This window comes from Lutra lutra, chromosome 9 (genome assembly GCF_902655055.1).
Source record: "Lutra lutra chromosome 9, mLutLut1.2, whole genome shotgun sequence".
Lineage (NCBI taxonomy): Eukaryota > Metazoa > Chordata > Mammalia > Carnivora > Mustelidae > Lutra > Lutra lutra.
The window spans coordinates 86,869,471-86,895,206 of record NC_062286.1 but is presented as its reverse complement, the minus strand read 5'-3'; the positions used below and the strand labels follow the sequence as shown (position 1 = coordinate 86,895,206).

Genomic DNA, 25,736 nt, shown 5'->3' with positions numbered 1-25,736 from the left:
AAAACAGAAGGAGGAAATAAGAATTTCCAACATCTATGCTTGACTTTTTGAAATAAATTTTATTTTTCAGAATGGTTTCAGTTTGGGGTATCTGGGAGGCTCAGATGGTTGGGGGTCTACCTTTGGCTTGGGTCACAATCTCCAGGTCCTGGGATCAAGGCCAACTCAGCAGAGAGTCTGTTTCTCCCTCTCCCTCTCCCCCTGCTTGTGCTTTCTACCTCTCTAAGTGAATCTCTAAAAAAAAAAAAAAAAAAAATAATAATAATAATGGTTTCAATTTCCTCTACTGTTAACATACTACATCAGAATGGCACATTGGGACAATCAATAAACCAACACTGATACATTATTAACCAGAGTCCATATTTTATTTGGATGTCCTTGGCTTTTACCTAATACCCTTTTTTAAAATCCACAAACACGCCCAGAAGACCACATTACATTCAGTCCTCATGTCTCCTCAGGCCCTTCTTGGCTGTGACAGTTTCTCAGACTTGGCTCGTCTTGACGACTGTCCAGTTCTAAGGGATACTTGTCAGGTCTTCTGTACAATGTCCCTTGCCTGGGATGCGTCTGGTGCGTTTCTTCCCATGCAAGCGCTGTCAGTGGTTTGGGGAGCAACAGCCCAGAGGCAAAGTGCCATATCCATAGCAGGGGATCAAGGAGAGATCCTGTCCACGTGACTCACCACTGGTGATGCTGACCTGGCTGAGATGCGTCTGTCAGGTCTTCCCTCTTCCAAGTCCGTCTGTCTCTTCTCCACACTGGGCTGTTGAGAAGGGCACCTCTAAGCAGCGTCTGCCCTTGGGTGGGGCTTCCACTCCACCTCCCTCGAAGATGTGGTATCTACCGAAGTTAGATTCCATTCCACACAGGAGACTTGTCTCTCTTCCTGGTTTAAAACTCATTCATTCATTTGCATCGGGGTAGATGCACAGAAACTTATTTGAGCCACACTCTGGCCACAATCCAGGATTGCTTATTGATCCTGTGGCTCAAACTGTTCTAACTTTGGCTTCTGGGAACTCTTTCAGTTGGCTCCTGTGTTCCTTTGCTATTCCACCATCACTGTGAGAGTGTGTGTGTGTGTGTGTGTGTGTGTGTGTGTGTGCACGCGCTGGGAGTCCATCCTTATGCTCTGGCATCACGAGACAGCTCCAGGCTCCTCCTGGACATCTCCTGCCCCAGTCCCGGAATCAGCACAGCTGGCGTTAAGGTAACCAGTGGTACCTACGTCTCACTTTGTGTGCATTTTATAGACTCTAGCCCAGCTCCTGGGTCACAGCACTGTTGAAGAAAGTAAAGAGGCCATCCTGTGGGCCTGCTGCAGTCTGGCTTTGGTTAGCCTTTCCTCCCTCTAAGCAGTGCCGTTAACAAACACCTCTCCCTGGTCCCTAACGTACTTGTCGCTGTGTCTGGCTGACTGTCCCCAACCCCTTCTCCCACTGCCTATTCCTCCTACAACCCCAGCTGGGTTCCATCCCCATCCTCACCAAGCAGGCCTCCCTGACCCCACCTTCGGTCTGCCGAACATACTTCACACTACCACAGGTGTAATTATTTTTACCCTTGACTTAGGTGAGCTGAAACTTGGTAACATATGTCAAGAGCACCTCAGGAGATCCCAGGTGCTATGAATCAGGGCTCTGACATGGTCACCCAAAGTCCCAAGGAGGCATGGAGAAAACTCTGGTCGCATCTACCCTCCCCTCTGCCCCAGGTCAGCCGAAGGTGCTACAGAGGTGCTCCCAAGCTGCTGATGGATCCCACTTGATACTTCTGATCACTGGCCCAAGCAAGTCCTGGGTGCTGCCAGCAGCTCGCTCCATGTCCAAGCGAACTCCCTCCCTCCGTCTGTAAGGGGTCTGTTTCAGATCTTCCTTCTCCCTCCACAAACGTGCCCAACCCCTTCTGCAGTGTCAGGTGATGAACAACCTTGCCTCATACTTCACTGAGAAAAACGAAAGCAGTCCGAAGGAAATGTCTACCTGTCTATGCCTGTGACCACGCCACTTGTCCCTTTGTTCCCAGGGTGGGCAGCTGGGCACCCTCTGGAGGCCCGCCCTCCTCTGTGCATTGAAACCCACCCCTCTACTTCTGGAGGAACCTGTTGGTCCCCACCCCACCGTGTCCCGAGGACTCTCCTTTCTGGATCATCTTATCTGCACGGTGATAGCTGACACTGTCCATTAGCGCTTTCTTGAGCGCGCCCCTCACTCGGCTTCCGGGCAATCACGTGGCCCTGCTTTTCTTCCTCCCTGAGCGCCCCCCTCAGCTCCCTGCTGCTCCTACTCTGTTTCAGACCCAGACGCAGCGGCAGCCAGGCTGTCTGGGAGCCCCTACTCTGTCTGCTTGCTGCCTGGATGATTCTGTCCGTCCTCCTGGCTCAGAGCACCACTTCGATATGGGTTGCTTCCAGAAGTCAGTCTTCACCCCTGCTCTTGCCCCTCAAAGCCAGACTGTTCCACCCAAGTGCCTAGGGAACGCATCCACTCGAATGCCCAACGTGGTCTCCAAATGGCTCATACCCAGAGACAATTCTTCATTCTCCCCACCAGAAACAAAAGGAAACGAGTCAAGTCAACAACAACAAAACCCGCCTGTATCTCCTCTCAGTGTTCCCTTCTGAGTAAATGACATAAAAGACAACCATTCATCCAGTTGCCTGTCAAACCAAAGCTCTTGGAGCCATCCTGCAGCCTCTCCTTCCGCACCACCCGCCCCGCTCAGCACACCCTACAGCCTCGCCTGAAAAATGTCTCCAATCCAACCACTCCTTATCCCCTCTACCGCCCTGCTCCAAGCCAGCAGCCCCTCTTGCCTGTGACTTTCTCCTAACGGATCTCTCTGGGTCCAACCCTCCCCCAACCCCGCTCTGCTACCCTAACAGTAGCCTTGTGAGACCTGTACAACGGATGGTGATTTGTGTCACTCCTCTGTCCAAACCTTACTGCAGCGTCCCATCACATCATAACAGAATCCGGAACCTTTACAAAGGTCTCAGATAACTTGACCTTGGGCCCTTTTCCTCCACGCTCGTACCCCTCCCGCTCCTCACACCTGGCTGTCCCTCAGAGCCACCAGGCGAGCTCTTGCCTGAAACGCTGTGCCCCCGACATCCACAGACTCTCCGTCCCCTCACGCTGCCTTCTTATTTCCCTGGTACTTCCCAGGAGTACTTCATGCATGTCTTTATTGATTAATTGTCTATTTTCTCCCACTGAATACAATTTGTTGCAGACAAGGACTGTGTGTCCTTGTAAACAAAGCGCTCAGGCAGGCCTGAGCCCATGCATGTCCCCTGCAAGCATCTGAAGGAGGGAGTGGGTGAATGTCCCATAGACGCTCTTTATCGGGAGGGGCTGACAGCCTCCCCCAGAGGAATCTGCTCGTGGGTCCGAGCTACTGAAAGGCTGCTGTGTCCTACACTGAAGTCCCAGTTTGCTGTTGGGAGTCACACTGAAGATGCTTCATCTAAAACAATCTCACTCCTTGAGATAGCCGTTGTCTTTCTACATAATAAGGGCTCTTGACTCATGATGGCAGCCGTAGAAGAATTCCAATTAAAATCTTAAATGTTATACTATTGAGCTACTTTGGGTAAAAGGATAAAAAAGTACATGGAATAGACATAAATATTCATGAAATGTGGATCAATAACGAAGAGGGACTCTTCCAGCTCTTTCTAGCAACTAATGAGCACAGCGACAGATACGAGAGACGCCAGTTTAGGCAAACCCACAACACGTCTGAGAGCACGCCGGCCGAGAGCACACCTGGTGAGCAGACTCTAAGCACCGTTAATAAGATTCCAGCACTGGAAAACTCTGTATTTATCCTTTTCAACCCCCAATTTTGAAATAGGCAGTTGAGCACTGAAACAACGCCAGATAGATATGGTCCTTTCAGCAGAGCTAGAAGAATACAAGACTCCCTTTTACATAAAAGCATTAAAGTTTCTAACTAGTGGAATCCATTGCTGGCATGGTAGAAGACTGTTAAGAGGGTGTCTGGATTCTCAAGTAGGAATTCCCGATTGCCACAGATTGAAATCTGATGAAATATACTTGAAAAGAAACCGCTGTAGGCACTGCACACAATGACAAAGGGCTGGCATTTAGAAGACATAAAAACCCTTGAAGTCCAGAAGAAAAAGACCAACAGCTTGACTGAAAAGCGGGCCAAGGACACGCTCCTTGCACAGAAGGGTGGCACAAATGGTGACTACATACCCGAAAAGCTCTGCCACATCCATAGCTTGAGAGCAGAGTACGGAAGATGCCTTTGGACTCCAGAAGGATAAAAATGAAACAGGTTGATGATACAGGTGTGAGGAAGGCTGGGGAGACGAAAATGGAATGACCAGCATTGAAGACAATTTGCTGGGCTTTTCCTGGAAGTTCAACACAGCATGCCGTGCCCGGTGGCAACTTCACTCCGAGTCACAGGTGGGACTGCTGTGACAGGGAAGAGAAACGAAGCCGAGCAAGGGGAAAAGGGAGTAGGGTGTCACACAGCAGTGACACAGAAGCAGGCCTCCCCAAACCACTTAGATGACTCCCGGAAACCAGGCTGAGTAGGGGGAAAACAAAACAAAACAAAACAAAGGACATCCTACATGGTATCATTTTCGGAAAAGCCTGAGACCGACCAACTAGACAATATTGTTCAGGCTCACCCATGCATGTAGTGAAATGAGCTTTAAAAAGCAAGGGAACGGGGGCACCTGGTGGGTGCAATCAGCAGGACGTGCCACTCCTGATCTCAGGGTCATGAGTTCGAGCCACACATTCAGCGCAGAAATTACGTATTAAAAAAAAAGAAGAATAAAAAAGTAAAAGAGTAAGATAATGGGCAGGTGAGTAAATAAATGAGGGAGAAAAGACAAAGGTCCCCAGAAGAATTCCAAATAAATTATGTAGCTCCTCCTCATCAAGGAGGGGGAGCCTAACTCCACTCACTTAAGAGTGGGTGGCACTCAGACCTCCCTCCAAGGAGGACAGCACGAGAGGGGCATGACGAGGAACTCTGGAGCCAGCCGGTCAAGGCCAAGGTCATGTTGCTTAGGCAGATGGACAGTACATACCTTGGATATTATGTGATGAACAATGGCACTTTACCGCTTTGGTCTCCAAAGAAGCCCACGACCCTAACAATGAGGATCAGGTAAATCCCCACTGGGGGACACCTGACAAGTGCTCAAAACCGTCCAGGTCACCAAAACCAGGAAAGTCTGAGGAACTGTCACAGCCTGAGGACACATGACAACAACGTGTAATGTGCTCTCCTGGGTAGGACCCTTAGTAACGGGGAATTTTCCATCCTCTGAAGCGTACTTTGATATTAATATAGCCATTCCTGCTTCTCTTTTGATAATGATTAGTGTTTGCATGGTGTGTAATTTTTCATCCTTTTTTAATCAACGTATATGCAGACATATATACACATGCACGCCTCTAAAGTGTCCCAGGATATGACAGGAGAGACAGAAGCACCTCAGAGGATAAGGCACTTATGTGGCCAGTATTTTGTGCTTAAAAAGGAGAGGTCCTATAGGCAGAAGTCAGGAACGGGCTAAACCCAGGGGTCCTGAGACTGTACAGAAGAGTTCAGAACCCTATACTAGGTAATCCATGCGGAATCCAGATCTCATTTGGGAAGAAGACATTTCTGGTTTATTTAGTTCTATTTTTTTCAGGGAAGAAAAAAAAAAAAACACAAGCGATCAGGTATTCTCTACAGCAGTCTGAGTTTTCCATTCCTGAGACCATCAAGATGACGAGCTTCCCCACAAACGCCACCGACACTGTAAGCAGAACACCTGAGTGCACAGAACTGGGCCTCACGGGGTCAGCCCCCAAGGGACACAGAACTTCTTCCCACCCAGCTCTAGAGTCACAAAGGACTCAGTGCAATCATCTGATTCACCCGCTCATCCATCAGGATCCTACAGCACTAGGAGGTCAGATCCTGGTCACCAGGACACTTAGACCTAAGAGACTCGTATCCTGCGGCTAGAGGGTGTGGGTCTGGAGCCAAAAACATTGGGCGACATCACTGACACCAGAACCAATTCTGGCTATGTGGCTATGTGGCCTTTTATAAAGTTGTAACTATTTCACACGTCTCCCGTGTTCTGCAGGTAACTCAGATATTGGTTCCACTGAGCAAAAGTCAGGGCTCTGTAAAAAGTCCCTGGAAGAAATAATATGGATTCTGCTGTGTGATCTCTCCACTGACCCTGGGCCCTGTTTGGTAGGAACCCATCATCTCTCATGCTGAAATCTCCAAAGTAGAAAACGTAAAGGCATGGAGAGAAAATATTAGCAGCACTCCAATTTCTGGTATGTTCTAACACACCGAGGTGCCCTGTGCTTCCTGTTTCTTTATTCTATTCTGCCAGATTTCTGTGTAGAAGACCAGTCTCCCTTGAGGGGTAGCTCATTATAAGGATCAAAAATCAGAACTGCCAATAAACACTGTAATCAGTAGTGGACTGGAGTTTGTTTGTTTTGTCTTTTTTAAGTTTTGCAGATTATCTACAGTGTGAATACATGAACATTCTCGGATGGAGGACTTTCAAAGCAGAAGCCCTCTTGCAGGAAGACGGATGCAAAAACATACAGACACAGGCACAGCTCACTCCAGGACGTTCTAGAGTCAAGTCTGAGCACCCTAGTGGCTCTTGGAGGAAAATGCACGTTCCAAGGTGGCCCAGAGCACAGAGGAGGTGACCTGGGCACAAATGCAAGTGAGGCTCATCTAGGACACAGAAACACTGTCCTGTGACATCCTCTTTACCCCTCTTTTCTTGCCTTACCTCTGCTCTCAACCTCAAAACAGCCCTTTATCTCCCCAGGGTTAGCAGTTTCCAGACTGGCTGATCACAAAGACTTGAGAAGCTTTAAAATAAAGCCAAAAAAGTCTAAGCTTCCCAAAATCGAATCCCCAGAGCTGGAACCGGAGACTGGGGTCTGTGTTTTTTTTTGTTTTTTTTTTTTTTAAACCCACCTCCAGGAGCGGGGAAGCACAAGCGGGAAGAGTGTTGATGAAAACATCAGCCCCGATCCCCTGTGTCAGCACCTTTGACTCCCCGGGGAGCTTGCCCCAGGAGATGGCAGGGCCCATCTGCCCCTCCAGGTTGGTGGCTCCCCTGTGCAGCCAGCAGGCCCTGACTCAGAGCTCCCTGAGGCCCATGTGCTTGCTTCTGGAAAGAAAACTGTGAGGCAGAGGCCATGGCACTGGCAGAGGCCAGGTCTTCTCTGGTCCCCAAGCACCTTTTGAGTGACCAGCTCCTTCCATTCCCAGCCCAGCCGGCCAACAAGAGCAGAGGCAGCAGCACAGGCAGCTCATAGCTCAGGGGAACTCCTGGTCCCCTCTCCTGGAGATGAGAGGCCAACGGGAGACGAGCTCCTGTGTTTTCCTGCCATTCGGGGCCAGAGGGGGACTTCTGGTGTCACCCACACCGTGAACGCTTCTTCCCGCAGAATTCTGTGGGGTGTGGTGGCTGGGACTATGGTGCAAAACTGTCCACGACGGACTGTCCCTGAACTCTGAGAACCACAACCCAGGTACTCCTCAGGTCCCTCCCCATCACTGACCCGGAAACCAAGACCTAGATGTCAACACACAGTCATGAGAAGCACAACTGAACAAATGGCAGGTCCTCAACCCCATGTCCCCCCACACACACCACTTTCTCCAGAGGCCTCTGCTCCAAGCACAAGTCAATGAGACTTGGAATCCAACCACCGAGAAAATAGAGCCAGAATTTAACAAAACTGTGCTCACTACGGAGTTTTGGGATGATAAGACAGAGCCATTTGAAGATGGCTATGTAGCTTTTCCCACAAAGAGGAGGCTATCAGATGCAGGCTGCTGACAGGAAACGCTTCTTATCTCGCGCTCCTGGGATAAACGGCTCCCCCCAGCTCCTCTGATCTTGGTGTGGAAAGTCTTTCCTAGTCTTTGTAAGCACTATAGAATTGACAACAAAACCTCTGGGTAAGATCATAAGCTGCGGGTCCTAAAACTGCTAATTAAAACAAGTCTGGAGAAGGGGGTCTCAGCTTTGTTGTCCTCCCCACTCCTTCCCCATGAGCGCTGCGGGAGGGGAGGGGGGATCCAAGCAGAACGCAGCCTTCTGTGGAAATACCCTACCTGAGCACGAAGCATTCTGCTTCCCCCACTGGGCTTGGGTCTGGCCTGGGATCCACGGTGGGCCTTGGCTGCTCCTGACCGCGGCCTGCCCCCGCTGTGGCCTGCATAGCATTCCACACAGGAAGGTCAGAAGGCCAAGGGCTCTGGGCAGGGAACCACCATGAGGGATTCCAAAATTAGGATCTCCCTTACTTCTTTCAGAAAGCAGTCAAGTTCAAACCTAACCAAGGCTGAGAAGACACAGGTGGTTTCACAGTGAGACACAGGATGGGTCCCCACTGTCACAGACCTGGCAGGTGGACACGGTTACCCTCTCCTCAATAAGAACTGGGGGACCCCAGTTTCCATTCAAAACCTACTTCTGCTACGACCTTGATCATTAACACGGTACCAGTGATCTTTTATGGCCTGAGTCATACGGAGTTTTTATTTAACTTCTTGGAGCCAGTACTCTTTCCAGGGAAAACTTCCCCAATGTTCTAATAAAAGTGAACAGGAAACACCAGTGACAGGAGAAGGTGGAAGTGAAGAGGTCCCAGGACCCCCCACAATCCCCCAAGTGTCCTGGGACCACCAGCCATGCTGCCTGTGCAGGACAGCTCTGCGGTCTCCCATGTGCCCCTTCAGATGGGCACATGCTAGTGGGAGGTCCATAAAAGGAATTCTCACAAGGACAGAGCAACTTATTTTTCAACTTCACTGAGGGAGACTTAATATATAAAAAAGTCATGCATATTTGATATGTACAATTTGAGTTTGGACATAGGCACACACACCTTGGCATTATCGCCCCAAACAAGGTAATAAACAAGTCCAACCACCTCCAACAGATTTACCTGTTCTGGGTCTACAGATGGCTCCCAACTTCTAGTAGATTTTTTTGACTTTATGACGGCGTGAAAGCGACACCCATTCTGTAGAAACTGTACCTCTAATTTTGAATCTGGATCTTTTCCCGGGCTAGCAAATGTGCTCCATCCTCTCTCGTGATTCTGGGCAGCAGCCACGCAATGGCCCCCGTCACCCACGCAATCATGAAATCAACGAGCAGCACAGTGAAGACCACTCTGGTTTTCACTTTCAGTTCAGTATCCAATCAGTCACGGGATATTCAACACTATTAGGAAACAGGCTTCGTGTTAGATGATCCTGCCCAACTGTGGGCTGATGTAAGGGTTGTAAGCACATTTAACACGGGTGAGGCCAAAGATGACGTTCACAGGTGTATTCAATGCCTTTGTGACTTACTGATATTTTCAACCTATGATAGGTTTATTGGGATGTAAATGCATTGAGTCATGGATGATCTGTGATTTGCTAAAAACCTCCACCTCCCCAACCCCCCACTGCGACACACACACATGGCAGGAATGTACTTTTTGTTTTTCTGCAGGAAGGTAAAACAAAACAAAACAAAACAAAAAAACAACAAAAAAAAACCTTTTTAATTTTGGAACCTTGACTGCAGCAATGCTCTCATTCAAAGATCCATGTGATCTACTTCTTACTCTACTGTTCTGTTCCACCTACATGCCTGGTCCAGTGGTTCTTAAAGGAACAGTGCCGCTAGGTCACTCTGCAACTGAGCGTGCACAAATAATTATAACCCATGACCTCCTGGCTCATTTCCTGCATTTATAAAATGGTGGTGGTGTGGGGAGAGAGAGAAGAGCCATGTCATCTGGTTTTAAAAAGAAATTATGCAAGTTTATATGAAAATTCCTTTGTGAACTGTAGGGTACAATTCAGAGAATAGTGGAGAAAGGATAGAAATGCCCAGAACTCAGCTTCTACAATCTGTCAGAGAGAAAAGAAGGGGGGGGGGAGTGGGGAGCAAGGACTTGCTTTTTTGTGTTTTTAATTGTTTTTTTTTCAGCTTTCTAAGAAGCCACACTGCTAGAGCATGCTGGGTAGCGGGGAGAAGGAAAATGCTTGATTAAACTTCGATCATCACTTCTATCATTAGAAAATGGATGATTTCATTACATTAAAAAAAAAAACTACATTGCAATTTTCTGAAGCTTCACTCTGTACAAAGGTGCTGTGGACATCTAAAGAGGCATGGGGAGGACACAGCACATGGAAGTATACAGGTTCTCTTGCTCCCACAGATGAATTTTTCCAAAGGTCTGCTCCCAAGTTTGAAGTCACCAGTACAAGGCAGCACTGAAGGCTGTCTGGGAACAGCACAAGGCCAAGTCCGCGGCCTGCATCTGGCCTCTGCTTGGTCCTGAGCTGCTCAGCTCAGGACTTCAGGAGGTGCAAGGCCCTCCTCCATGGGACTGAAGTTCCTGTGTCCCACCCCTCAGCTCCTTCCCAAAGCTTTTCTTCCTGCTCCCTTCCTTAAGTTTCCAAAAGAGACTTGCTTCCAAACCATACTTGGTTGCTGGGGACTTTTCTATGGGAAAAAATAAGCAAATAAATAAAATTCATGGTCTGATAAGAATGAAAGGCTTCGGATCAGAAGATGTAGACACGCAGCCTACTCTTCCCTCACGAGCCCTGAGCTTTGGCCAAGCTGCTTAATCTATCAGAACGTCCAGCAAGTTAGGCCTGCTTCAGGGTAAGTGCTCAGACCACAGGTGGTTACTATGTCATTTCCAGGGTATGTCAGGGTCATGGGGAAGAGAAAGAACATGACCTTGGTCAAAATGCCAGCATGTGAGTTTGACTCTATGAACATAGGCAATCACCTTAATCTCTCCCGAGAGTTAGTGCCTCGCCTGTAAAATCAAGGTAATGAGATCTGTGTTTCAGATTAGAGGTTACAGTTGAGGCAGAAAGCCCTATGCCAGACACCCAGCAAGTATGACTACCCCACCAAGTTATCTGTGGTAGATATCTGTGGTAGATAACTCTGTGCTGTATTTTTAGGAATTGCCAATACTTACTGGGTATTTATTTAATCAATTTATTTGATTATCACAGATCTAGCCACTACAAAAACTGGAACATCAAAGGCTATGGCTATCCCCAGACACTCGGTATCCCTTAAGACCGCATTGCTCCAGTGCAGAGTCCCTACCCCAGATTCCTCAGGAGTCCCAATGAAGGGGAGAGTGGCAGTGAGGGGGCCAGGATGGTCCCTTCTATTTTCGCATAAATCAACAAGTTACTTCCAGATATCTCCATCTCTCAAGATCAGTTTTAGCCCTAAAAACTTAATGACTGACTGAGAGATGGGTTTTGTATGTAAAAGTTCTTTCTAAATAAACCTGTGGGCCAAGAGAATAAGAGCATTACTAGCAGTCTTGTCATTTCTACAAAAAAAAAAAAAAAAAAAAAAAAAAAAAAAAGCTGAGATATGGCAAAAGTGAGGAGAAAAAAAAATAAAATTTTCCTTTCTAAAATTAGTATTACTGGATAGGATTTTTATGAATGTAAGAGTGACAAATATGGTTGGCTTTTCATTTTATCCTGCCCAATGCAGGCTTAAAACAAATCACTGTTGCTTCTGTAGTGGACAGAAAATAATGCATACAGACTTGTTATCAGACACTTAAAGTAAGCTGTTGTCAGATGTTTTATATAAGCTTTATGGTAACCACAAAGCAAAAACCTTTAATAGATACACAAAAAAGAAAGACAAAGCAATCTAGAGGTGCCTGGGTGGCTCAGATGTTAAGTGATTGACTCCAGCTCAGGTCATGATCCCAGGGTTCTGGGATGGAGCCCCACATCAGGTTTCCTGCTCAGCAGGAAGCCTGCTTCTCCCTCCTGCACTCCCCCTGCTTGTATGCTCTCTCTTGCTCTCTCTATCAAATAAGTAAATAAAATCTTTAAAAATAAAAAAGAAAAGCAATCTAAGCATACCACTGGAGGAAATCATCAAATGACAAAGGAATTGACAAAGAGAAGAAAGGAGCAAAAGAATTACAAAAAGCAGGAAAACAATTAACAAAACGACAACAGTAAGTCAATAACTATCAATAATTACATTAAATGTAAATGGACTAAAATTCTCCAGTCAAAAGATGGGCTAGGGGCACCTGGGTGGCTCAGTGGGTTAAAGCCTCTGCCTTCAGCTCAGGTCATGATCTCAGGGTCCTGGGATCAAGCCCCGCATTGGGCTCTCTACTCAGTGGGGAGCCTGCTTCCCCCTCTCTCTCTGCCTGCCTCTCTGCCTACTTGTGATCCCTGTCTGTCAAATAAATAAAATCTTAAAAAAAAAAAAAAAAAAGATGGGCTAATAGAGTGGCTTAATGGAGAAGAAACCTAAGACACATCCATGTGCTTCCTACAAGGACATTTTTCGGATATAAGGACACACATAGACTGAAAGTAAAGGGATGAAAAGATATTCTGTGCAAATGGAAACAACGAAACACACAAAAAAAAACAGGGGTAGCTAAACTTTTTTTTATCATACAAAATAGAATTTCAGCCAAAAAATGTAATTAAGAGACAGAAAATGTGCTTATATAATGATAAAGGGGTCAATCCAATAAGATATAACATTTCCAAATATTTATGCACCCAACATAGGAGCACTTAAATATATAAAACAAATATTAACAGATGCAAAGGGAGAAACATAGAGCAATACAGTAATGGTGGGGGGCTTTAATACCCCACTTATAGGGGCAGCTGGGTGGCTCAGTGGGTTAAAGCCTCTGCCTTTGGTTCAGGTCATGATCTCAGGGTCCTGGGATCAAGCCCCACATCGGGTTCTCTGCTCAGCAGGGAGCCTGCTTTCCCCCAACCCCGCCTTCTCTGCCTGCCTGTCCTCTTGTGATCTCTGTCAAATAAATAAATAAAATCTAAAAAAAAAAAACCCCACTTATATCAATTCGATAGATCATCCAGACAGAAAATCAATACAGAAATCTGTATGCAAAATACATGCTAGAGTAGGCAGACTTAATATTTACAAAAGATTCTACCTAACATCAACACTATTTTTCTCAAACACAAACAGAACATTCTCAAGAATATATCATAGGTTAGGCCACAGACAAGTCTTAATACATTTAAGAGGACTGAAGTCCTATCAAGAATCTTTTATGGCTTGTAATGGTATGAAACTAGAAGTCAATTGCAAGACAAAACCGGAAAAATCCACAAGTATGTGAAGGCTAAACAACACGCTACTGAATGGGTCAAAGAAGAAATAAAAAGGTAAGTCAAAAAATATCTTGAGACAAATGAAAATGGAAACATGAAAAGTTATGGGACAGAGCAAAAACAGTTCTAAAATGTAAGTTTACAGTGATAAAAACCTACATTAAGAAAAAAACAAAGACTGCCAAATAAAGTAACTTTACACCTTAAGGAACTAGAAAAAGAAAAACAAATGAAACACAAAGTTAGTGCAAGGAAGGAAATAACAAAGACCATGGTAGAAAGAAACAAAATAGAGACTAAAAAGATAATAGAGGGGGGCCTTGGTGGCTCAGTGGGTTAAAGCCCCTGCCTTCGGCTCAGGTCATGATCTCAGAGTCCTGGGATCGAGCCCCGCATCAGGCTCTCTGCTCGGCAGGGAGCCTGCTTCCACCTCTCTGCCTGCCTCTCTGCCTACTTGTGATCTCTATCTGTCAAATAAATAAATAAAATCTTAAAAAAAAAAAATTAAAAAAATAATAGAAAAGACCAGTAGTACTAAGAGCTGGTATTCTGAAAAAGATAAAATACATAAACCTTTTCCAGACTCACCTAGAAAAAAGAGAACTCAAGTAGATAAAACCAGAAATGAAAGAGGGGACATTATAACTATACCATAGAAATACAAGGATCGTAACACACTACCATAAAAAACTGTATGCCAACAAACTGAATCGCTTAAAAAAGGGGACAAATTCCTAGAAATATAAAACCTGTCAAGACTGAATTATAAAGAAATACAAAAATCTAAACAGACTGATTATTAGTAAGAAGATTGAATCAATAGTCAAAAGCCTCCCAACAAACAAAAGTCCAGGACCAGATGGCTTCCTTGGTGAGCTCTACAAAACACTGAAAGAATTAATACCAATCCTTATCAAACGCTTCTAAAAAACAGAAGAGAACACTTCTAAACTCATTTTACAAAGCCAGCATCACCCTAAAACCAAAATCAGACAAAGACATTACAAGAAAAGAAAATTATAGCCCAATATCACTGGCAAGTATAGAAAAATCCTCTACAAAATACTAGCAAATTCAACAGCATATCAGAAGAGCATACGCCATGATCAAGGGGAATTTATTACAGGGATGCAGGAATAATTCAACATATGTAAATCAATGTGATGCACTATATTAAGAAAACAAAGAATAAAAATAGTATGATAATCTCAATGGATGTGGAAAAAGCATTTGATAAAATTCAATATCCGCTTATAAAAACTCTCAGCAAACTGGGTATAGAAGAAATGTACCTCAGCATAATAAAGCCCACAGCTAATATCATACCTAACAGCAAAAAGCTGGTGGCTTTTCCTCAAAGACCAGGAACATGACAAGAATACCATTCTTGCCGCTTTTATTTAACATAGTAATGGAAGTCCAGGCCAGAGCAATTAGACAAGAAAAAGAAACAAAAGGCACCCAAATCAGAAAAGAAGTAAAACTGTCACTATTTGCAGATGACATGATGTGATATATAGAAAACCATAAAGACTTCTCAAAAAAACTGTCAGAATAAGCAAATTCAATGAAGTTGCAAGATACAGTATCAATATACAAGTATCAGTTTGTTTCTGTACATTAACAATGAACTATCAGGAAGAGGAATTAAGAAAACAATCTCATTTGCAAGTGCATCAAAAAGAATAAAATACCCAGCAATAAATTTAACCAAGGAGGCAAAACATCTGTACACTGAAACTGTTAAGACATAGATGAAAGAAACTGAAGAAAACACAAATAAATGGAAAGATACTCCATGCTCATGGATTTTAAGAATTAATATTGTTAAAATGCCCATACGACCCAAAGCCATTTTTTTTAAAGATGTATTTATTTATTTATTTGACAGCGAGATTGCAAGTAGGCAGAGAAGTAGGCAGAGAGGCAGGCAGAGAGCCAGGCAGAGAAAGGGGGGGAAGCAGGCTCCCTGCTGAGTAGAGCGCCCAATGCGGGGCTCGATCCCAGGACCCTGAGATCATGACCTGAGCGGAAGGCAGAGGCTTAACCCACTGAGCCACCTGGGCGCCCCCCAAAGCCATTTTCAGATTCAATGCAATCCTATCAGAATTCCAATGGCATTTTCATCAGAAATAGAACAATCTTAAAATGTGTATGGAACCGCAGTGCCTAGGTGGTTCAGTCGTTTAAGTGTCTGCCTTTGGCTCAGGTCATCCCAGGGTTCTGGGATGGAGCCCCAAGTCAAGCTCCCTGCTCAGTGGGGAGTCTGCTTCTCCCTGTCTCTCTGCCCCTCCCTGCCACCTGTGCATTCACTCTTCCTCTCTCTCTCAAATAAATAAAATCAAATCTAAAATTAAAAAAAAATGTGTATAAAAGATCCCAAATACCCAAAGCAAATTTGAAGAAAAATAAAATAAATCAAAGGTAGAAGCATCGCACTTTTGATCTCAAGGTACCTTACAAAAGCTATGATAAAGAAAACAGTAAAATGTTGGCATAAAAAGAGACACACATATCAATGGAACAGAACAAAGAGCCCAGAAATAAACCCATACATATATGGTCCATTAATTTCCAACAAAGGAGCTAAGAATACACAATGAGGAAAGAACAGTCTCTTTAGTAAATCGTGCTGGGAAAACTGGACAGCCCCATGCAAAAGAATGAAACAGACCACTAGCTTACACCGTAAATAATTAACTCAAAATGGATTAAAGGCTTAAGTATATGACCTGAAACCAGAAAACACCTAAAAGAAAAACGGGCAGTAAGCCCCTTGACATCAGTCTTGGCAATGAGTTTTTGGATTTGACACCAGAAGCAAAGGCAAAAAAAGCAAAAATAAACAAGGGGGAGGACATCAAACTCAAAAGCTTCTGTACAGCAAAGGAAACCATCAACAGAATGAAAAGTAACCTAGAGAATGGAAGAAAATATTCACAAATCATATATCTGATGAAGAGTTATTATCCAAAATATACAAAGAACTCCTCCGACTCAACAGCAGAAACACCAACAAAAAGTGGGCAGAGCATCTGAACAGCACTTTTCCAAAGAAGACATCCAAATACTCAACAGGTACATGGAAAGGCACTCACCATCACTCATCAACAGGGAAATGCAAATCCAACTCACAATGAGATATCACCTCACACCTGTTAGAATGGCTATTAGCAAAAATACAAGTGATAACACGTATTGGCAAGTACTGGAGAAAAGGGAGCACTTTCTCTCTCTTTTTTTTAATAAACATATAATGTATTATTTGTTTCAGGGGTACAGGTCTGTGAATCATCAGTCTTACACAATTCACAGCACTCACCATAGCACACGTCCTCCCCCATGTCCATCACCCAGCCGCCCCATCCCCCCCACACCTCTCCCCTCCAGCAGCCCTCAGTTTGTATCCTGAGGGGAGTCTCATATGGTTTGTCTCCCTCTCTGGTTTCGTCTTGTTTTCTCCCTCTTGATGGAAAGATAGGTTGGTGAAGCCACTATTGAAAACAGTATGGAGGGGCCCCCCCAAAATTAAAAACAGAACTACCAGATGATCTGACGATTCCACTTCTAGGTATATTTCCAAAGGAAATGAAAATGGGCTCTCACGGAGCTATCTGCAACCCCATGTTCACTGTAGCATTATTCACAGCAGCCGAGATATGGGAACAGCCTAAGTGTCAGCCCAGAGATGACCAGATTCAGATGCGATATACAAATACAACAGAATGTTATTCAGCCATGAGAAAAAAAAAGGAAATCCTGCCATTCTTGACAACACAGATGGACCTCAAGACATTGTTAAGCGAAATAAGCCAGAGAGCCAGACAGAGACAGACAAATACTGCGTGGTATCATTCATTTGTGGAATCTTTAAAAAAAAATAAATAAAAGTCAAACTCTTGAAACAGAGAGTAGCAAAGTGGTGGCCAAGGGTTTAGGGTGGAGGAAACAGGCAGAGATTGGTAAAGGGTACAACTTTTATCTGTAAGATGAATAAGGCCCAAGGATCTAATGTATAACACAGTGACTACTATTGATAACACGGTATTATTTAATTGAAATTTGCTAAGAGGAGGAAATGTAAATGTTCCCACATACACACACATGAAGATAAACATGTGAAGTGACAACTGTGTTCATTAACTAGATGGTCAGGATTCTTTCACGGTGTATGTGGCATATCAAAGCACCACAATGTACACTTTTAGTAGCTTACAATTTTGTCCATCACAAACCTCCACGAAGCTAAAAAAAGAAGGAACAACACGTAGAGGATCACTGGTAACATCTGCTCTCCAATACTCGTATCAGCAACTGACAGTTCATGGAATCTGCGTCTCCTCTTCTTCCCTTCGCTCATGAGTCTTATCACCTAAGCCACGATCTTTTCTCCCCCTTGACACCAACATCTTCTACCCCCTTGGGCTTCTTTCATGAAAATGTCTCTGTGTAGTTTTTCAAAAGATAAGGAATTTTCAGCATAGTGTACAAGGCCCTTCACATCTAGCAAACACCAGCCAGCCCCCAATGACAGTGAACTAGAGTCAGTCTTCAACAATACATGGGAAGAATTAAGTGCAGGCTCTACATCCATGAACAGCGCGCCAGCGTAAATGGAAGGGCTTTGCCACTGTGCTTCTCCCATGATTCCCCCTCCCCAAAGCAGCCAGGGTCAGGGCTAAGGAGTTCCCAACACTGCTCTTCAACTTCCAAATGGGGGAGGCTCCAGGGAAGACCAGAATACAAGGCAGGGAAATGTACCACCTGGAAACAGGGGCTCAGAACCCCACTTAGGCCCCTCTGAGAAGCAGCTGGGACATTCCCCCTTCCCCCAGATTCCCCCAGCCAGCCCTAGGTGCAGGTCTCAACTGGGACAGGGTACACTTTGAGTCCTGGTACCTGGGAAATGCATCTGAGGCTGACATCCCACTTAACCACTTTGCCAGGCTGATGAGGCTTTCATTTCTTTCCAAAATATGCCCCTCGATAAAGGCACTTTTCCCTTTGGGGCTTGAAGGACCACAGACCAAAGAGCATGCTGGGCCCCAACTCATTATTGCTTAAATGATCTGGAGATTCTAAGAGCCGTTACCCAGAGAATCCACCTAGCCTGTCCTTGCCAAGGGGACCCACTATGCCTCTGCACATGCACGCCCTCATTCTCTAAAACTCACTCCAAACACAGCTTCCCGTGACTTTTCCAGACTCCTCTCTGAGGGACAGTTCCCTCTGCCTTGGGCACCAGGGAGGGACTCACAATAAGAACCCCAGCCAGAGCTGTCAGGGTCCTGTCCCTATCCCACAAGGGCAAGAGAAAAATGCTGTCTAGAGCTTATTTTATCTATTTTTGTAGCTGCTAAAACACTAAGAAAAATAATCTAGAATCCAGTTGGTGCTCACAATATTTATTACATGAATGGATACATCTAAAGATTTTCCCATTGGACATTTAATCCAAACCACAAAAGTAATTTTTAAGACGTTTTGGCCATGGATGTCATGAGCTTATAAAAATTAATTATTTAAAGTAATATGGGTATGGATATTTTTGTAAGTATCTTTCCATGGTTATGAATGGTCCTCTACCTAATTATACCCAGGAACGAACCACTTGCCCAATAGTCACTGACACCTGCAGAATACGCTGCTGGGAGTGAGTGTAACACCTCCCTGCCTACCACTCTCTGCGGAAGACAAACTTTCAGAGTAACTGGAATGATTAAGGGTGTTAATATCACAAAGTGTCAGATGCTGATACTGACAAATTACTGATGAATTCTGACAATCAGCTTTGAGGATTGGTGCTAATTTTTTGCTTGTTGCCATGAAATATGTGACTGCATTTATAAAAGACTAAGTCTTAAAAGGTTCCACTCCAATGGCAATTAAAAAAAAAAACAAAACTGAAGTGCTACGAGTAAGAGCTTTCCAGTGTAACAGAAATCTCCTAGGACTGGACGTCTAACACCCCAACGATACTTATCTTTTATCAGGTCTGCAAGAGAAACTTGGGTTTCTTTCCATTAACGCATGAGGGGGTGGAGAGCTAGGAACAGACATGTCCAGGAAGCAGGGTCAGAGTAAGTCTGAGCATACAGGGAGGAAGGAAGGAGGGTGTAGAATCAGGCTGCACAACATTAATTCCAAGCTCTAGATTCCAAGCCAGGACCTAGATCTGGAAATCACAACACTCTAAGTAAGTGAGACATGTCATTTCCTCCAAATGAAACCAGAAAGGATAATAAGGTGAAAACACCTAGACACTTAATCCTATCCTTATGAAATACTACATATTATTTCTGCGCTATTCTTGTTACCACACATCAGAAGGGAACATAAGTAAAATCAAGAAGTCTTCAAAAAAGAAAAAGATAAAAAAGAAGTGGTCAAGGGGGCGGGGGGAACCCCACTCATAAGAAGTTTAATAGTAGTTTTAGACCAAATGAAAGACAATTCTAATTTATATTAAACTAATAAACTTAATGAATATCACACCAAGAGATTTTACAGTCCAAAGCTATAGATCCAAGAATAGTTTAAAACAATGTGCGGCTAACACAGGCAAAATAAGGCTCTGAAGGAAAGCCCGTGAACTGGGTGCTCTCCCTACTGCGGATGAAATCCTACCTTCTCAAAAAGCACTCGGCACCGCCCGGCCAAAGATAGACCACCAGATTAATCAGACGACTAAACCACAACTCTGACATTTAAATCAAATGTCCCAAACAATGTTTTGGGGCTGAGAAATCACTCTGTTGTACGGACACCTGTTTTTGTCCAGTACCTGTTACTACAGGACCCCTGGACCTCCGAGCCCACAGGCTATCTTCTGGGTATAGTTTTAACACGCATGAGCCGATTTCCCATACAAGCAAGCACAACACTCCCCAGAATCCTTTATCTGTTTGCATGTTTTCACAGAGACTTATCTTCCCAAGACCGAGGTCAGAAGGAACATTTACTCAACTAAAAGTAGCCTGAAGGCAGTTCTTGTTTATCTCCTGCTCCCACAGCAGCACACAGAAGGCCTCGCTCAAGGCCCGGCTCAAGACCACCTGTTGGGCCGCAGAGCTGGGCGCCAGGGCATTTACAGTGGGGGACACCCACCATTCTGCTTCCTAGCTACCCCATGCTATCACGTGCTGACGCAGGAACAGCGATCTCATTTTTGAACCAGAGCCCTTGGAAACTTGAACGTGATGTGGCTCAGCTCATCGGGGCCACACTTAACTGCCATTTAACTCGTGTAAAACCTACACTGCAGATCAAGCACTGGACTGAGACAAAAGCACCAACTTCCTGCATCTGTTTTAAGCAGGGCACTGCACGCTTACCTTTGGCACTCAGTTGTAAGAGATGACTGGCAAATGCAGAATGCCTCGAAAAGAGAAATTGCCAGCTGGTGACACACTTGAAGTTACAAAGCTGCAGGGATTCTCCAAATTCTTGAAAAAAACCCCCAAATCTCAGCAGAGAATTATGATCTGGGCAATCACTCGTATAAAAGGAAAATAGAAAATCTGAAAGGAAATAAGAAAAAAAAATATTTATTAGGAATGCCTGCTTGCAAGAAACTGCATGATTATTTATTTGCCTGAAACCAGTATTTTTTCTTAAATTTTTTTTTTTTTTTAGATTTTATTTATTTATTTGACAGAGAGAAAGATCACAAGTAGGCAGAGAGGCAGGCAGAGAGAGAGGGGGAAGCAGGCTCTCCGCTGAGCAGAGAGCCCAATGTGGGGCTTGATCCCAGGACCCTGAGATCATGACCTGAGCCGAAGGCAGAGGCTTTAACCCACTGAGCCACCCAGGTGCCTCATGAAACCAGTATTTTTAATACACCCCAGAAACAGGGTGCTTTGTACCTACTGACCTCTACCCAAACAAAATTATTCTCCTCCTCTACCTTCAGCTCCCTGCTATCAGCTCTGAGGCTCTGTGGAGGGAAGAGATGGGGAAGGCCGGGACAGGTGGCTGCCAACAAGGGACCTATGTTCCCAAGATTCCTCCAGCCCTCCTCCCCGAGACAACTCCTCCCCACATACTTCAACCTGCCAAAAACAAAAGAAAGGTGTGCCAAGTGGAAAGGAAGCAAGTCTGAGAGCCTAATTAAGGCAGAAGGGTTGCAGAGAGCATGGATATTTAAATTTAGAGACTCGTTCCTCTTTTGGAGGTTTCCTGCACTGGCCATTTACTGAGTGGTGGGAGGCCCCCCTACTGGAGCCATAGCCTTGTGCTAAAAACATCCCTGTAGGAAATCTGAGAATAGTATCCTGAAACTACAAGGAAGCTGAGACAAGAGAAGCCTGACAAAGGTGACCGGCAGCCTCTCCCTCCTGCTCCTGGACAGTCTGCTGCTGCCTTATGTTCTCTGAACTTGGGTGGCTATTTTCAGTCCTTGCCAGCATTGTTGAGGGGTCCCTGAAGCTCTGCGGACCTCCAAGAGAGTTCAGTGACATTTTTAATTACATTTCAAACCTAGAGGGGCTCTGTACTGACAGTTCACTCATAGAAGATCTATTAATTCATCCCTGGCATGATTGTGACCCAAAACGTTAAATACCCCATAGAAAAATCAAATTCTATTTTAGTCAAATAGAAAAAGATAAGTCAAGTAGAACTTCCATAAAAATGTTATACAGCAAGTTCATAAATTTTGATTAAAAAATTAATTCCTCTTTGTGTACTCTCTAGCATTATTTTAAGGGCTGCATGATTTTTTTCAAGATTTATTTATTTGAGAGAGAGAGAGAGAAAGAGAGCAGGGGAAGGAGGAGGGGCAGAGAGAGAGAAAGTCTCAAGCAGACTCCACACTGAGTGTGGAACCCAACGTAGGGCTTGATCTCTCAACCCTGAGATCCAGATTCACGCAGAATCAAGGGTCGGACACTCAACCACTGAACCACCCAGGAGCCCCAGAGGCTGCATGACTTTAAAAAAAAAAATACAAAAAAAAAAAAAAAAACGGGCGCCTGGGTGGCTCAGTGGGTTAAGCCTCTGCCTTCGGCTCAGGTCATGATCTCAAGGTCCTGGGATCAAGCCCCACATCGGGCTCTCTGCTCAGTGGAGGGCCTGCTTCCCCCCCTCTCTCTGCCTGCCTCTCTGCCTACTTGTGATCTTTCTCTCTGTCAAATAAATAAATAAACCTTTTAAAAAAAAAAAAAACAACACAATTTGACAGGGAAAAGGTGATGCTGGAACACAAGAGGAATACTAGATTGAGGCAAGACAGTAAATGTGGACCTGGACAATTACACCCTTCCCGCTGCTGAATGTTGACGATAAAATGACAGGGTTTCCAGAAATAGATTTGGAATCTGGACTCAGGTCTTGGCCAAGCGTTGTATTTCCTTCTACTGCGCTTACCGAAGAAAGCCACCAACTAAACAGTCATGCCCACAAATGCCACCTCCGTATTAGTATTTTCAGAGGTATAAGCTGGATTTTTTAAATTTTAACTGAAAAGCGAATTTAGCTGGAGTTGGATCACCTAGGCCACGGTGAGGGGCGGCTAGAAGAGCTGTCTGGGCATACAGCCCTCCCCCTCTGGATGCACCGTGCTCTCACCAGTGAGATTTTTAAACTCTCACAATACCCTTCCACAATAGCTATCAACACCCACTTTTTCACGAGTTAACTTTCTCCGGGAAGTGAAGGTTTTCCTTAACAGCCTTCAGGGAGGAATGCAGGCCTCCGAAATTCTAGACCCACCACAGCAACGGCAAGCCCTGTGCCCCAGCCGACGTCTTCACCAGTCCATAGCTGAAGAACTACGGGCAGGATCTGGAAGCCCAGTCCTCTGATACTCAGTGTCATGGGTAAGGCGGAAAAGCCAGGTGGAACAGAGCAGAATTTGAACTCATGGAGGAGCTCCAATCAAAGCGACACCATTTCAAGTTCCTTTAAAGGTGCCCATGGCTATCTAGGATTCAAGCTGCAGCATTTCCTTGGAGAAAAGCATTTCATGGACAAGCCATCCATGAAATGGATGTACACCTCAAATGGAAATAAACGGAGGGGTCAAACCTGTGTCATCCTGGGTTTCAGGGTAGCCTGCCCATGTCTAATGTGGTGGGGTTATTAGCATGTTCAAACATCTGTTAAGGACAAACACTTCAAATCAGATCTTAAGTACAAAGATCTAACCCCATCAGGAAAGCAGACACTTGTGCAAAAACCACCTTCGACTGCAAACACTACCAGGTACACGGTCAGCTGGGGCGCAGAAGGCTCTCACCTGAGAACTCACTCAAGGTCGGTCTGCACAGCACGCTTCAGGCAGACGGAACTGTATGCAATGGGTCTATGTTTTCCTTTGAAAATATTTCTCCCCTAGCTCCCTGTGCATCTCACTTTAGAAACACAAGAGGAAGAGGCAGGACCAGAAAGGAATTAACCCTAATACCAAATATATCTCCCTCTCTGCATTATTTTGGACCCCTAATAACACAAAATTTCATCACTGTGAAATCCACAGGATTATCTGAATTCTCTGTAACATTGATGTTTTCTTTTTTTCCCAACTGTGTTTTGAAAAACCCAAGCCACAATGTGGGGTTTCTCCCTGGTCTTTTGGGGGAGGGAGGCAGCACTTGCCTCCACTGTGAGGGCTTGCGTGCCTCAGGGCCTCGATGTGCGTGCCTGGGGGCACTGCCGGTCCTGGGGCCACAGCCTGACCCCGAGATGCCCCCATGTGACTAGCCTAGCCTCACTTAAACTTCCAGTGCCTGGGGCAGCAGCAGACTTGTCTTGGTCCCAGGCAGTTTCCTTCACACCTGCAAGGAGGTCCAGCATGATATCCATCACGAACGCACTTCACGCCGGAGAGTCACTAAGGGTTAGTAGGAGGGCGTGTGCATGCCCCCTTCTGCTGATGGCCGTGTGCTGGACTCGACGGCTCGGTGGCCGACGTTCCTGACCACCTCGATTCTTCCAGAGCCTCAGCCTGAGCGCCCAGGGGATAGATACCACCTTACCTCCCTGAGTCACAGAAACGGAGCCACATCACGGGCAGGGAGGAGCAGGGTTTGTCCTGGTCCCAGTGAGACCTGGCACTGGTATTCCGCCCTCCTGGGGACCCTGCGAGACAAACCCGATCACTGAGCTCAGGAGCTAAAGCAGCAGATGTGGCCCAGCCAGAACCTGAACCTCCCCTGGTCTGATTTCAAAGCCCAGCCTCTCTCTTTCTTCTCAAAAAAGATCACCATTGACATGTCGAGCCTGGACACTCAGGCGAGGTCTGTCGGTGGCCTCCGTCGGGAGTTGTCTGCTACCCTGGGAGGCTGGCTTCGGCCTCTCCAGTGCTACGGCAAAGGGGCCAGCCCACGAAGGGACACACCGCTTTGTTTTCAAAGGAAGGGTTTCTCTTAGATGTTAACGCAGCAAACCCAGAATTGCTGAAAACCACGATCTGACTGGGTCGAGTACAACACACAACGTACACACTTGCAGGGCGCCTCAGGCGGGCATCACAACTCAATCTTACATATGCCAAACACACCCAGAGAACCCCCAGACCCCTAATCTACAGACTACACAGAAAGCATTTATCTTTCTTCTTTCCTTTAAAAAGGGTAGGTGGGAATCACGTGACTATCCTAGGCCTCTGGGCTCACGAATGCCACAGCCTCCTCTCATCCTTTCTGTCCCTCCTCACCCTCCCCACGTGAGACCCCTCTTCAGAGCACGTGGGCCCCACGGTGGTCTAAGGGACGTTCAGCTCAGAACAAATATGGAAGGTCACCGCCTCAGGCCAGGCTGCCTTGCTGACTTCTGGCAGAACAAACTATATTTCATTCCTACCAAACTACTTGGTGGAAAACTTTATTCCAGGGCCAAAGTGCTCATTTCAGACACGAACAAAGCTACACAAAAGTCTCCTTGAATGGCTTGGGCTAAAACTCAAGCCCGGTTTCCTCCCCCATGCCTGGTGGTTCCCAGTCAGGGCCCAGAGAGTACCTAAGGCCATAAGCTAGTTACCAAAAATTTCAAACAGTCCCACGAAATTAGGATTTTTTACTCAACATAAAGCAGTCCTAAGCAGGACTAAGCAGTTTTCTGCACTGGGCTAGATTTGTATCGGTTCTAAATGATAAAGCTGGTTCTCAGTTGATTCTATCTGTTGATTAGAAGTTGGTTAATGAAAGTGTAAAAAAAAAAAAATACTAATTTCTAACTCTCTGAACAGCCTCCAAAAGGCATCACATGTGGCTAAGGCAGCTGTCTGGGGAGGAGTGTAAATGGTCAGATTTTCAACTCTGAGGTTTCTATGTTCTAAAATAACAGAGATTTCTGCCTTCTGGGACTGAGAAAAAGAGCAGAACTGCAGGCAGTGGGGCCAACCACATATAAAGAGGCCAGAGAAAGTGGCAAGCGACCACAGGACAGGAGAATGGGGGTTCCAGGCCCCGCTCAGCGAGCCCAAAGCCCTGTATGACTCTGCCTGTTTCCTCTGCCATGCCCAGGGTCCCTCAGCCCCGAGTCTGTGGCTTTGACATGCAAATGGGTCTAAG

At 45.5% G+C, this 25,736-nt stretch overlaps 1 protein-coding gene across 4 annotated transcripts in view; it reads right to left on the bottom strand.

The window, feature by feature from the left end:
• NCK2 (NCK adaptor protein 2) overlaps positions 1-25,736 on the bottom strand; it is a 156,680-nt gene that overhangs the window by 59,406 nt on the left and 71,538 nt on the right. For 3 of the 4 annotated variants that reach the window (XM_047744699.1, XM_047744697.1, XM_047744698.1), the window contains exon 2: positions 20,559-20,744. The exons of the other annotated variant lie outside the window; for it this stretch is intronic. The gene's annotated coding sequence lies outside the window, so the exon portion shown is untranslated. The remainder of the gene's footprint in view (positions 1-20,558; positions 20,745-25,736) is intronic. 4 annotated transcript variants of the gene reach the window in all.